This window comes from Rhinopithecus roxellana, chromosome 12, assembly GCF_007565055.1.
Source record: "Rhinopithecus roxellana isolate Shanxi Qingling chromosome 12, ASM756505v1, whole genome shotgun sequence".
NCBI classification, from domain to species: domain Eukaryota; kingdom Metazoa; phylum Chordata; class Mammalia; order Primates; family Cercopithecidae; genus Rhinopithecus; species Rhinopithecus roxellana.
Window position 1 is genome coordinate 68546225 of NC_044560.1, and position 11687 is coordinate 68557911.

Genomic DNA, 11687 nt, shown 5'->3' on the forward strand with positions numbered 1-11687 from the left:
AATGCAGCCATATGGTAAGATTTAAGATTAGAAAAACCCTGTTGCCAGAGATAATTTAAAGTAATACGGGTCAGCCGGGTGCAGTGGCTCACACCTGTAATCCCAGCACTTTGAGAGGCCGAGGCAGGCAGGTCACAGGGTCAGGAATTCAAGACCAGCCTGGCCAAGATGGTGAAACACCGTCTCTACTAAAAATACAGAAAAATTAGCCGGGCATGGTGGCAAGTGCCTGTAATCCCAAGTACTCAGGAGGCTGAGATGGAGAATTGCTTGAACCTGGGAAGTGGAGGTTACAGTGAGCCAAGATGGCACCACTGCACTCCAGCCTGGGTGACAAAGCAAGACTTGTCTCAAAAAATAGATAAAATAAATAAATAAAGTAATATGGTGTCTTAAAAAGCTACCATGAAAGATATATTCTTTTCTGCTTTTAAAAATAATATTCTAGCTGGGTGTGATGGCTCACTCCTACAACCCTAGCACTTTGGAAGGCCATGGCGGGTGGATCACTTCACGTCAGAAGCTCAAGACAGCCTGGACAACATGGTGAAAACCCGTGTCTACAAAAAATACAAAAATTAGCCAGGTGTGGTGATGTGTGCGTGTAATCCCAGCTACTTGGGAGGTTGAGGAATGAGAATTGCTTGAACCCGGGAGGTGAAGGTCACGATGAGCACAGATCATGCCTCTGCACTCCAGCTTGGGTGACAGAGCAAGACTCCATCTCAGGATAATAATATAATAATAGTAATAATAATATTCTAGAATGTAAATAATGCCATTCACTGGCTTTTGGTACATTCACAATGTTGTACAATCATCATTGCTATCTAATTCTAGAATATTTTCATCACTCCAGAAGAAAGTGTCATATCCTTTATGCAGTTGCTTCCCATTTCCTCTCCCCTCACACCAGCCCCTGGTAAGCACTATCTGATTTCTGTCACCATGTATTTGCCTATCTTGATATTTCATATATTAATGTAATCATACAATATGTGGGACTTTTCATCTAGTATATTTCATTTGGCATAATGTTTTCAAAGTTCATCTTCATTGTAGCATGTTATCAGTACTTCATTCCTTTTTATGGCTGAATAATGTTCCACTGTATGGATATACCTCATTTGTTAAATCCATTCATCAGTTTACGGACACTGGGCTCTTTCTACTTCTTCCATTTCTTCAGGATTATAGAATTTTTGGTTGACAGTTTTTTTCTTTCATAACTTTGAATATGTCATTCCACTGCCTTTGGGTCACCATGGTTTCTGATAAGAAATTAGCCATTAACCTTATTGAGAATCCCTTTGCATGACAAGTCACTTCTCTCTTGCTCCTTTTTTTTTCTTTCTTTGTATTTAGCTTTCAACACCTTCACTATATTGTGTCTCCACAAAGATATCTTTGAAGTTACCCTACTTGTGGTATGTTGAAGTTGTTTCTTCTTTAATTTTTTTATTGTTAATTTTTGTGAGTACAGAGTAGGTGTACATAATTATAGGCTAAATGTGATGTTTTGATACAGGAATGAATGTGAAATAATCACATCATGGAGAATGGGTTATTCATCCCCTGAAGCATTTGTCCTTTGTGTTACAAACAATCTAACTATACTAATTTAGTTATTTTAAAATGCACAATTAAATTATTATTGACTATGGACACACACTAGTGTGCAACCAAATAGTATGTCTTATTTACTTTTGTAATTATTTTTTGTACTCATTAACTATCCCCACTCCCCTGTGCCCAACTACCCTTCCCAGCCTCTGGTAACCATTATTTTACTCTACACATCTCCATGAGTTCAACAGTTTTTATTTTGAGATCTCACAAATTAGTGATACATGAGATATTTGTCTTTCTGTGCCTGGTTATTTCACATAACACAATAATCTCCAGTTCATCCATGTTGTTGCAAGTGACAGAATCTCATTTTTTATGGCTGTGTAGTACTCCATTGTGTGTATATAAATATATATCTATCACATTTTCTTTATCCATTCATCTGTTGATGAACAGTTAGCTTGCTTCCAAATCTTAGCTATTGTGAACACTGCTACAATAAACATGGGAGTACAGATATCATTTTGAAATACTGATTTCCTTTCTTTGGGGTCTATACCCAGCAGTGGGACTGCTGGATCATATGATAGCCCTATTTTTAATTTTCTTGAGGAATCTCCAAATTGTTCTCTGTAATGGCTGTACTAATTTACATTCCCACCAACAGTATATGAGGGTTCTCCATCCTCACCAGCATTGGTATTGCTTGTCTTTTGGATATAAGCCATTTTAACTGGAGTGAGATGACTTATTGTAGTTTTGATTTGCATTTCTCTGATGATCAGTGACATTGAGCACCTATTCATGTGCCTATTTGCCATTTGTATGTCTTCTTTTGAGAAAAGTCTATTTAAATTTTTTGCCCATTTTTTGATTGGATTATTAGATTTTTTTTCCATAGACATGTTTGAGCTCCTTATACATTCTGGTTAATCGTTCCTTGTCAGATGGGTAGTTTGCAAATATTTTCTTCCATTTTGTGGGTTGTCTCTTCACTTTGCTGATTGTTTCCTTTGCTAGGCAGTAGCTTTTTAACGTGAGTAAACCTATTTGTTTATTTTTACTTTGGTTGCCTGTGCTCATGTGGTATTACTCAATAAATTTTTGCCCAGACCAATGTCCTGGAGAATTTCACCAAGTTTTTTTGTATCAGTTTCATAGTTTGAGGTCTTAGATTTAAGTCTTTAATTCATCTTGATTTGATTTTTGTATATGGCAAGAGATAGGGATCTGTTTTCATTATTCTGCATATGAATATCCAGTTTCCACAGTACCATTCATTGAAGAGACTGCCTTTTTCCAAGTGTATTTTCTTGGCACCTATGTCCAAAATGAGTTAGTGAACTCATCTCCCTAAGTGTAAGTGTATGGATTTGTTTCTGGGTTCTCTATTTTATTCTATTGGTCTAGGTGTTGTTTTTATGTCAGTACAATGCTGTTTTGGTTATTATAGCTCTTTAGTATAATCTGAAGTCATGTAATGTGATTCCTCCCATTTTGTGATTTTTGCTTAGGATAGCTTTGGCTATTCTGGGTCTTTTGTGGTTCCATATAAATTTTAGGATTGTTTTTTCTATTTCTGTGAGGAATGTTGTATTAGTCCATCCTCATGCTGCTAATAATGACATACCTGAGACTGGGTAATTTATAAAAGAAAGGGGTTTAACTGACTCATAGTTCAGTATGACCTCAAAAAACTTACAATGATGGTGGAAGGGGAAGCAAACACGTCTTTTTTCATGAGGCCTCAGGAAACTTACTATCACAGTGGAAGGGGAAGCAAACATGTCCTTCTTCACATGGTGGCAGGAAGAAGTGCTGAGCAAAAGGGGTGAAAAGCCATTTATAAAACAATCAGATCTTGTGAGAACTCACTCACTGTCACAAGAACGCAGCATAAGGTCAAGTGCCCCCATGATTCAATTACCTCCCACTGGGTCCCTCCCATGGTGTGGGGATTATGGAAACTACAATTCAAGATGTGATTTGGTTAGGGACACAGCCAAGCCATATCAAATGTCATTTTGATAAGGATTGCATTGAATTTGTAGATTGCTTTGATTAGTATGGACATTTTAGCAATATTGATTCTTCCAATTCATAAACATGGAATATCTTTCCATTTTTTGATGTCCTCTTCAATTTCTTTCATCAGTGTTTTATAGTTTTCACTACAGAGGTCTTTCACTTTGGTTAAGTTGATTCCTAGGTGTTTAATTTTATTTGTGACTATTGTAAATGGAATTACTTTCTGGATTTCTATTTCAGATTGTTTGCTGTTGGCAGATAGAAATGCTACTAATTTTTGTATGTTGATTTTGTATTCTGCAACTTTACTGAATTTGTTTACCACTTCTAATAGTTTTCTGGTGGAGTCTTTAGGTTTTCCCAAATATAAGACCATATCATCTGCAAACAAGGATAATTTGAATTCTTCCTTTCTAAATTGGAAGTTCTTAATTTCTTTCTCTTGTCTCATTGCTCTAGCTAGGACTTCTAGTACTATATTGAATAACAGTGGTGAAAGTGGGCACCTTATTTTGCTCCAGATCTTATGGGAAAGGCTTTTAGTTTATCCCCATTCAGTATGATATTAACTGTGGGTCTCTCATTTACGGTTTTTTTTGTTTTTTTTTTGTTTGTTTGTTTTTGTTTTTTGTTTTTTTTTTTGTTTTGTTTTGTTTTTTTTTTTTGAGACGGAGTCTAGCTCTGTCGCCCAGGCTGGAGTGCAGTGGCCGGATCTCAGCTCACTGCAAGCTCTGCCTCCCGGGTTTACGCCATTCTCCTGCCTCAGCCTTCCGAGTAGCTGGGACTACAGGCGCCTGCCACCTCGCCTGGCTAGTTTTTTGTATTTTTTTTTTTAGTAGAGACAGGGTTTCACCGTGTTAGCCAGGATGGTCTCGATCTCCTGACCTCATGATCCGCCCGTCTTGGCCTCCCCAAGTGCTGGGATTACAGGCCTGAGCCACCGCGCCCGGCCTCATTTATGGTTTTTTTATGCTGAGGTATGTTCCTTCTATACTCAGTTTTTTGAGAGTTTTTATCATGAAAGAATGTTGAATTTTATCAAGTTATTTTTAGCATCAATTGAAATGATCATATAGTTTTTATCCTTCATTCGTTGATATTGTGTATCACATGGATTGATTTGCACATGTGGAAACATGCTTGCCTCCAAGGACAAATTTCATTTAGTCATGATAAACGATTTTTCTAATGTATTGTTGAATCTGGCTTGCTAATATTTTGTTGACATTTTTTGCATCAATATTTACCAGGGATATTGGCCTATGCTTTTCTTTTTTGGATGCGTCTTTGGCTTTGGTTCAGAGCCATAGAATGAGTTTGAAAGTATTCCCTCCTCCTCTATTTTTTTGGAATAGTTTGAGTAGGATTGGTATTAGTTCCTCTTTAAATTTTTGGTAGAATTCAGTCATGAAGCCATTGGGCCCCAGGCTTTACTTTACTGGGAAACTTTTGATTGCAGCTTCAATATCATTACTTGGTATTGGTCTGTTCAAGTTTTGGATTTCTTTCTGGTTCAATTTTGGTAGGTTGTATGTGTCTAGGAATTTGTCCATTTCATCTAGATTTTCCAATTTCTTAGCATATAGTTGTTCAGAGTATTCACTAATGATGCTTTGAATTTCTGCAGTATCAGTTGTGATGTCTCCTTTTTCATTTATGATTTTATTTATTTGGATCTTCTTTTTTTCTTAGTGTGGCCTAAGGTTTGTCAATTTTGTTCAACTTTTCAAAAAACCAGCTTTTGTTTCATTGATCTTTTGTATTGTTTTAGTCATTTCAAATTCATTTATTTCTGCTCTGATCTTTATACTTTTTTCTTCTACTAATTTTAGATTTAGTTTGTTCTTGCTTTTCTAGTTCTTTAGGATGTATCATTAGATTGTTTATTTGAAGTTTTTTCTCTTTTTTGGATGTAGGCACTTATAGCTATAATCTTCCCTCTTAGTACTATTTTTGCTATATCCAATAGGTTTTGGTATGTTGTGTTTTCATTATCATTTATTTCAGGAAATTTTTTAATTTTCTTCTTAATTTCTTCCTTGATTCACCGGTCATTCAGGAGAATATTGTTTAATTTTCTTGTATTTGTATAGTTTTCAAAATTCCTCTTGATATCAATTTGTAGTTTCGTTCCATTGTGGTCAAAGAAGATGCTTGATATTATTTCAATTTTTTAAAATGTTTTAAGTCTTGTTTTGTGAACTAACACATGGTCTATTCTTGAGAACAATCCATGTGTTGACAAGAAGAATGTGTATTCTGCAGCCATTGGATGAAGTATTCTGTAACTATCTATTAGATATATTTGGCTTATAATGCAGATTATGTTTGATGTTTCTTTGCTGATTTGCTGTCTGGAAGATCTGTCCCATGTTGAAAGTGGGGTGTTGAAATCTCCAGCTGTTATTGTATCAGGGTCTGCCGCTCTCCAACTCTAATATTTGCCTTATGTATCTGGGTGCTCCAGTGTTGAGTGTTTATATATTTAAATTTTTATATTCTTTTGCTGAATTGATTCCTTTATTATTATATAGTTACCTTCTTTGTTTCTTGTTATGGTTTTTGTCTTGAAATCTATTTTGTCTGATACAAGTATAGCTACTCCTGCTATTTTTTGGTTTCCATTGGCATAGAATATCTTTTTCCATCCCTTTTTTTAGTCTATGTGTTTATTTATAGGTGAAGCGTGCTTCTTGTAAGCAACAGGTCAACAGGTCTGCTATAGGTGGGTGCAAAAGTAATTGTAGTTTTTGTCATTACTTTTAGTGGCAAAAACCGCAATTACTTTTGCACCAATCTAAATATTTTCATTAATTCAGCCACTCTGTCTTTTGATTGAAGTGTTTAGACCATTTACATTTAGTGCTACATTGATAAGTAGAAACATACTTCTGTCATTTTGTTGTTTTTTGGTTGTTTTGTGGTCTCTTCCTTCTCTTTCCTTCCTGTCTTTTTTTAGTAAAGGCAATCTTCTCTGGTGATATGATTTAGTTTTGTGCTTTTATTTTTTTGTGTATTCATTGTATGTTTTTTTTTTTTGTTTGAGGTTACCATGAGACTTGCAAATACTATATTTTAATCTATTATTTTAAGCTAATAACAACTTAATATTTTGCATAAACAAACAAGCAAGCTAAAAGAAAACTAATAAAAATTCTGCACACTAACTTCATCCCCACAGTTTTTAATTTTTTGTTGTTTCTATTTATATGTTATTGTACTGTCTATATCTTAAAAAGTTGTTTAGTTATTATTTTTGAGTGATTCATTGTTTAGTCTTTCCACTTAGGATAAAGCAGTTCACACACCACAGTTATGGTGTTATAATATTCTGTATTTTTCTGTGTACTTACTACTACCAGTGAGTTTTGAACCTTCAGTTGATTACTTATTACTCATTAATGTCCTTTTCTGGCTGACTGAAGTATTCCCTTTAGTTTTTCTTATAGGACAGGTCTGGTGTTGATCAAACCCCTCAAGCTTTTGTCTGGGAAAATCTTTATTTCTCCATGTTTGAAGGATATTTTCACTGGATTTACTATTCTAGGATAAAAGTTTCTTCCCTCAGCACTTCAAGTACATCATGCCTCTCTCTCCTGGCCTGTAATGTTTCCAATGAAAAGTCTGATGCCAGATGTATTGGAGCTCCTTTGTACGTTACTTGTTTCTTTCCTCTTCTTCTTTTTAGAATCCTTTCTCTTTGATCATTGGGAGTTTAATTATTAAATGTCTTGAGGTAGTCTTCTTTGTTTTAAATCTGCTTGGTGTTCTATAATCTTCTTGTTATATTTTTGATTGGATATTGATCTCTTTCTCTAGGTTTGGTAAGTTCTCTGTTATCTCTTTGAATAAACTTTCTACCCCTATATCTTTCTCTACCTCCTCTCTAAGGTCAATAATTCTTAGGTTTGCCCTTTTGAGGCTGTGTCTTATAACCGATAGGCGTGCTTTCTTGTTTTTTATTTCTTTTTTTTTTTTTTTTTTTTTTTTGGTCTCTTCTAACTGTATTTTCAAATAGTCTGTCTTCAAGTTCACTAATTCTTTCTTCTGCTTGTTCAATTCTGCTATTAAGGATCTTATACATTCTTTAGTATGCCAACTGCAGCTTTCAACTCCAAAATTTTTTCTTGATTCTTAATTATTTCAATCTCTTTGTTAAATTTATCTAATAGATTTCTGAATTCCTTCTCTGTGTTGTCTTGAACTTCTTTGAACTTCCTCAGCTATTTTGAATTCCCTGTCTGAAAGATCACATATTTCTGTTTCTCCAGGATTGGTCCTTGGTGTTTTATTTAATTCATTTGATGAGGTCATGTTTTCCAGGATGGCCTTGATGTCTATGGATTTTCTTCAGTTTCTGGTCATTGAATAATTTGTTATTTATTGTACTGTCCTCTATCTGGACTTGTTTGTACCCATCCTTCTTGGAAAGGCTTTCCATATATTCTAAAGGACTTGGGTGTTGTGATCTAAGCTGTATTACTTTAGAGGCACCCCAAGCCCAGTTATGTTGTGATTCTTGCAGACTCGTAGAGTACTGCCTTGATGATCTTGGACAAAATCCAGGAGAATTCTCTGGATTACAAGGTGGAGACTCTTGTTCTCTTCCCTTTCTCCCAAACAAACAAAGTCTCTCTCTCTCTGTTCTGAGCCACCTAAAACTTGGAGTGAGTGACAAGCACTCCTGTGGTCACCACCACTGTGACTGCACTGGGTCAGACCTGAAGCCAGCACAGCACTGAATTTCACCCAAGGCCTGCTATAACCACTCCCTGGCAATTGTCTGTGTTTGCTCAAGGCCCTGGGGCTCTGCAATCAGCAGATGGCAAAGCCACCCAGGTCTGTGTCTCTCCCTTCAAGGTGGTCAGCTCACCCAGCCCCTGGGTGGGTCCAGAGGTGCCATCCGGATGTCAGGGACTAGAGTCAAAAACCTGAAAAGTCTACCTGGTGTTCTATTGTACTGAAGCTGAGCTGGCGCTCAAACCAAAAGATGCACTTACTTCCCCTTTCCAAAGGCCGAGGGGCCTCACTCCCATAGCTACCACCACAGGCCACAGGGAGTTCTGTCAGACTACCACTAATGTTCCCTTAAGACCCAAAGGCTCTTAAGTCAGCTTGTGGTGAATTCTGCCTGGCTTGGGACTCATCCTTCAGGGAAATGGGCTCTCCTCTGGCCCAGGGCAGGTCCGGATATGCTGGCCAAGAGTCATGTACTAGAATTGGGGACTGCAAGAACCCACTGATGCTCTACCCCACTGTGGCCATGCTGGTACCTAAGTGGCAGGATAAAGTCCCCTTTACTTTTCTCTCTGCTTTTCTCAAGCAGAAGGAGTTTTGCCCCATAGCCACCACAGCTGAAAATGTGCTGAATTTCACCTGAAGCCACAAGTCTCAGAGTTTCATCCAAGGCCCACAGCATATTACCTCACTACTGGTTATTCAGGGCCCAAGGACTCTTAGCAGGTGATGGGTCCTGCTAGAACCAGATCCTTCCCTTCAAGGCAGCAAGTTTCCTTCTGTCCCAGGATGTATCTAGATATGTCTGGGAACTAGGGTCTGGAACAGGGTATGACCAGTGCCTTATCTGCTGTGGCTGAGCTGGTATCCAAGATGCAAGACAAAGTGCTCCCCACCCTTGCCTGTCCTCTCCTCAAGGAAGGAAGCAAAGTGCTCCCCACTCTTCCCTGTCCTCTCCTCAAGCAGGGGTCTCATTTGGAGCTATGAGTGGAGCAGCCTGGAGTTAGGGGAGGGGTGATGCCAGCACTCCCTTAGCTGCTCAAGCTGGTGTCTCAGTATGTCACATGCCCCCCACCAGTCCACTGTCTCTGGGTCCAGTTCAGCACTAGAACTCACCTAAGAGTTGCAATTCTTATGACTTAGGCTGCCTTTCAAGTTTACTCAGAGACCCAGAGCACTCCAGCCCTCAGTGGTGAGGTATGTGGGAACTTAAGCTCTGATCTCTGGGATCTACAATTCCCCTCTGGCAAGGGCTGATTTTAATGCTCCCTTCATGGGTGGGTGTCATCTGAGTTTGGTCCAGTTTTCCTTTATGCTCTATCAGGACAGAACTAAGTTCAATTCCTCACAATTGCTGTGCTCTCCCTCCCTCAGTGCCCAGAGACACTCTCTGCACCAAGCCACCACGGCTAGGGTTGGGATGGGGGTGGCATCAGTGATTCAAGATTGCTTTTTCTATCTCTTCAGTGCCTCTTTCAGGGATATATAGTTAAAGCCAGGTACTATAAGGGTTCACCTTATTTTCTGTTCTTACGAAGGTGTTTTTCTGTGTACATAATTGTTCAATTTGTCTGGGCATGATGGCTCATGCCTGTAATCCCAGCACTTTGGAAGGCCAAGGCAGGCAGATCACCTGAGGTCAGGAGTTCAAGACCAGCATGGCCAACGTGGCAAAACCCTGTCTTTACTAAAAATATAAAAATTAGTCCACCTGTAGTCACAGCTATTCAAGAGGCTGAGGCAGGAGAAACACTTGAACCTGGAAGGCAGAGGTTTCAGTGAGCCGAGATCACGCCACTGCACTCCAGGCTGGGCAACAAAGTGAGACTCTATCTCAAATTAAAAAAAAAAACAAACAAACAAACTGGGGGCTGGGCGGGGGCAGGCGAGGGGCGCGGAGTGCTCTGGGCATCGGGCCCCCAGGTAGGAGCTTCTCAGTGCCCTCTTCGGAGGCCGGCAGAGGGCCATGAGGCGGTTGTCAGCACCCAGGGAGCCGACCCTCACGGGCGTTGCGGCTGGCGGGGGAGGGGACGCGGAACGTTAATTCCGTTGGCCCGAGGCCCCCCGGGGGGGAGGTGAAGAGAGGTCGGCAGATCCAGCTCTCCTGCTTGGCAACCTGCTTAGTCTTTCTGAATCTGGTACACCAGGGCTTGGAAAAACCACACTAGGCAAAGAACTTGCATCAAAATCGGGACTGAAATACATTAATGTTGGTGATTTAGCTCGAGAAGTCTGATCATAGGATATCATGGAATCTGGCAAGATGGCTTCTCCCAAGAGCATGCCAAAAGATGCACAGAAGATGGCACAAATCCTGAAGGATATGGGGATTACAGAATATGAACCAAGAGGTATAAATCAGATGATGGAGTTTGCCTTCCGATATGTGACCACAATTCTAGATGATGCAAACATTTATTCAAGCCATGCTAAGAAAGCTACCATTGATGCAGATGATGTGCTATTGGCAATCCAGTGCCGCCCTGACCAGTCTTTTACCTCTCCTCCCCCAAGAGATTTTTTATTAGATATCGAAAGGCAAAGAAATCACACCCCTTTGCCACTGATCAAGCCACATTCAGGTCCTAGGTTGCCACCTGACAGATATTGCTTGACAGCTCCAAACTATAGGCTGAAATCTTTACAGAAAAAGGCATCAACTTCTGCGGGAAGAATAACAGTCCCGCGGTTAAGTGTTGGTTCAGTTACTAGCAGACCAAGTACTCCCATACTAGGCACACCAACCCTACAGACCATGTCTGTTTCAACTAAAGTAGGGACTCCCATGGCCCTCACAGGTCAAAGGTTTACAGGACAGATGCCTACTTCGCAGTCTCCAGCTGTAAAACTTCAATTCCTGCAACGTCAGCAGTTCAGAATGTTCTGATTAATCCATCATTAATTGGGTCCAAAAACATTCTTATTACCACTAATATGGTGTCATCACAAAATACTGCCAATGAATCATCAAATGCATTGAAAAGAAAACGTGAAGATGATGATGATGACGATGATGATGATCATGACTATGATAATCTGTAATCTAGCCTTGCTGCATGTAACATGTATACTTGGTCTTGAATTCATTGTACTGATATTAAACATGCATGCTGGATGTTTTCCAGTTGTGTTTTAGAAAACTTTAATAATATTTAATGAGTAAATACAGTTACCATACTTTTCAATTGAAATGAAGGTTTTTCATCAGCCTTAAAAGTGTAAGAAAAATAAAGTTGCCATTCATTTGAAAAAAAAATTGTTAAATTGGTGTCCCTGTGGCAGGGATGATGGGTGAAGTCTTCTATTCCACCAGCTTACTCCTGTTGAGTTTGTTGAGTGTGTAAGCTCATGTC

At 39.0% G+C, this 11687-nt stretch overlaps 1 pseudogene; it reads left to right on the forward strand.

Annotated features, from left to right (window-relative positions):
* Positions 1 to 10582: 10582 nt before the first annotated feature.
* Positions 10583 to 11376, forward strand: LOC104654087 (annotated as a pseudogene).
* Positions 11377 to 11687: the final 311 nt, after the last annotated feature.